This window comes from Morus notabilis, unplaced genomic scaffold (genome assembly GCF_000414095.1).
Source record: "Morus notabilis unplaced genomic scaffold, ASM41409v2 Scaffold46, whole genome shotgun sequence".
In the NCBI taxonomy this organism is placed as follows: Eukaryota; Viridiplantae; Streptophyta; class Magnoliopsida; order Rosales; family Moraceae; genus Morus; species Morus notabilis.
The window spans coordinates 1,004,374-1,007,744 of NW_010365505.1; the positions used below are offsets into that span (position 1 = coordinate 1,004,374).

The window sequence follows — 3,371 nt, forward strand, 5'->3', positions numbered from 1 at the left end:
GTTTTCTGTCGTCTTGCTGTCAGTCTCATATTTTCTCTCTAGAACTTGTGAGAATGTTTTGCAAGATAGGCTAGAGTTTTCTTGGTGAGGTTAGAGATGAACTTCTGTTGAGTGACCCAATTTGGGGTTTTGATTCCTTGTGCTGTAAAGTTTAACATCTGAATAAATTAAATCTCATCTATTTTTCTATTAATTTTCAAAATATTGTGTGCCAATTGTTATATAAGTTCAGTCACGCTTTTCTTATGTAATTATGTCACGCAATGTTTTATTATTCAAATTATTTTACAAATTGTCTTTTACTGAAATATTGTCAGATTGATATATTGTCGATTTTAGATAACTTGTAATAATAATATTTTCTGAGCCAACATAGAGATTTAATTTATTCGATTATTTTATTTTGTGAATCAAAACTTGAATTGGTGAACGAAGCATTAGGGATTCTCGACACCTTACCGTTTTCTTCATACAGATTTTCTCCTTTTTATTTTATTTGCAACAAAAATCTCAAAAACTCTCATTTTTCTTTAATTCACTTTTCTCTAATGCTCTTATTCTGTTAATCATTCTTGTTATTTTGTTATCTCTCTGTGGATACGACTGCCCTTCTGTGCTATAATTGACCGCTTGTGAACATCACTTTTGGGCGTTAATCAATGATGCCTGCTTGGAGCATTTCATTAACCAATCGCTCAATCTCATCTTTTTGCACCTGTGGATAACGGTAAGGTCGCACCCTAATTGGAGACGTTCCTTCTTGAAGCACAATCGCATGATCTCAAACCTGAGCAGGCGGTAAACCCTGTGGCTTCTAAAAAATAGCAGTAAACTGCTTCAGTAACTGAGAAACCTCGTCTGGAATTTGCGTTTGCTTCCCTTCCTCCAACACCTGCACACACCCCAACTCCACCAAAATCCCCTCTCCTGCTTTCTTGAGCGTTTTCAGCATGGACTTCAAGGAAACCAATGTCCTCCTTAAGCCCGAGACCCCCTGCAAAGTAACCACCGTCTCCCCCACCTTGAATTTCATTGTTAAGGTCTGTCAATTAACTGTCATATTGCCAAGGGACCCTAACCATTGCATTCCCAATATGACATCCGAACTACCCAGCTCAAGGGGAAAAAAATCCTCAACCACCTCCACCCCTTGCAACCCCAACACTAATCCCTTGCAAACCCCACTTCCCTTCACCGCCTTCGCTGTTCCCATAATCACTCCATATTCCCAGGTTGTGATCAACGGCAGGCCTAACTTCCTCACCAATTCCATGGAAATAAAATTGTGGGTGGCTTCCGAATCAATGAGCACCACCACCTCTTGGCTTCTGACCATCCCCCTTATCTTCATGGTTTTCGAAGTGGTAATTCCCACCACCAAGTTCAAAGAAAGCTCCACTACCTCCTCCTCTTTTACTACATTAATCTCTTCCTCTTCATTTTGACTAATTTCCTCTTCCTCTTCCAAAATTAAAATCTGTAATTCCTTATTCTTACACACATGCCCAAAGAAATATTTTTCATCACATTTAAAGCAGAGACCTTTCTCTCGTCTTTTTTGAATTTCAGCCTCAGAAAAACGCCGAACAGAGGGCATACCAGTTTGCGGAAGCGGTCTTGAGTGCATTAGTATATTGGCTTCGAAAGGGCTGGGTATAAGGTTGATGTCGCATCCCTGGGCTGGCTGTCGTTCCCTTAGCCACTTTCAATGCCAAATTCCTTTCCTCCACTCTCTGCGCCAATTCTATAATCCGATTCAAACCGCTCGACTGTAGCATGTGGATCTCCGCCCGTATCTCCGGCTTTAGGCCGTTGATGAAATTGCCCTCAAGAATCACCGTCGGAATCTCTGTCAAAGGTGCGGCTAGAATCTCGAAGTCTCGAATATACGCATGCACCGTTCCTTCTTGCCGGAGAGCAAGGAATTTCTCACAATTCGACCCCTCCTGCGACGGTCGAAATCAGTCGAGCAGCAACTTCTTGAATTCTAGCCAGTTGCGTATGGGTCGGCGCCCGTCCGTCCACTGGAACCAAGCCAAAGCCTCACCATCCAGGCTAATCGCCGCCGCCTCCAACTTCTCCTTCTCTCCCATGCGATTTAGGGCAAAAAATCGCTCAGCACGGAAAATCCAGCCATCTGGATTTGTGCCTTCAAAAATTGACATTTCTATTCGCCTCATCATTCCTCCCAACCGGAATTCTTCTTCCCAATGCTCGTACGCCGGCCCGCCTCTACTCCCATTCTCGGCCCTAGTCTCTCTGTACTCCAAACCCTCTCTTCCTTGATTCTGCATTAACATGTCCAATTTCCCGAGAATCAGCGCCATGTTTTTCTCCAACGCAGGTATCTTCTGCAAATCGTCCTTAACTCCCTCCATTTCTTTCAAAATTCCCTCCCAAACAGCACTCAACTGCTCTTCCACGGTACCCAATCTTTCCTCCATTTTCCTGACAGCCATCACGAATCACGCAAGATCGACGCTCTGATACCAATTTGATACGAAATCACAGGTAAAGATTCAATTATGCAAGTATTATTGTATTGAACAAACAATCGGAAGAACTCAATGAGAATCTTTCCGAACACTCTACACACACACAGAGGTTTTCGAGAGACCTCGACTCTCTAATTTCTTCACAATATAATTCTCTAATCTCTCCCTTCTGTTTCCACTCCTATTTATCCCCTTATTTCCTGCCTAAAACTGTTATTCAATCACCCCACTTATTCTACAATAGGCAGCCCTATCACAGAATTCCTATTCTGTCCCTGCCTTTTATTCCTCCTTACGTAAGTAAAATGCACCGGTGGCCTATCAGATACTAGTTGGTGTCTGCAAGAACGTCTTGAGCTGCAACCATTGTTGTCATCCCACTCAGTTGCTGGTGTTGGAAGCTTGACTTGATCATTGTGGCTGCCATGAGAGGAAAACTTACCCTGGAAGCTTTCATCAAATCTGTAATAACAGCTTCGAACCATGTGCCCAATCTTGCCACACAGCTGGCACTGGGGCCTGTTGTTGTTGTTGTTGTTGTTATGCCACCAGCCTCTTCCTCTTCTGCCACGGCCTCTGCCTCGGCCACTTCTGGTGCCTTGAAAGTTCTGAGACCTTCCTGAGTTGTAGTACTACTGAAAACCTTGAGTATTGCTCTTCTCCTAAGTGTTTTCAAACACTAGATTTGCAGTTGGGATTGATCCATCTGAGATGATGGCCTGACCTCGTTCCAAGCGAGTCTCAGAACTCATTAGTAGAGCTCCAGCATCCTTGACAGTATAAGGTTCAGCTCTCGATGTAATGGTCACCATAACAGGGTCATATTCTGCCCCCAAACCAGCCAAGATGCACTGAATTTGATCTTCATCAGAGACT

General features: G+C 43.4%; 1 non-coding gene across 1 annotated transcript; it reads right to left on the bottom strand.

The window, feature by feature from the left end:
- Positions 1-3,234: 3,234 nt before the first annotated feature.
- LOC112093589 lies at positions 3,235-3,371 on the bottom strand. The gene has a single exon (XR_002903124.1). It is a non-coding gene; the product is annotated as a small nucleolar RNA Z247 (small nucleolar RNA).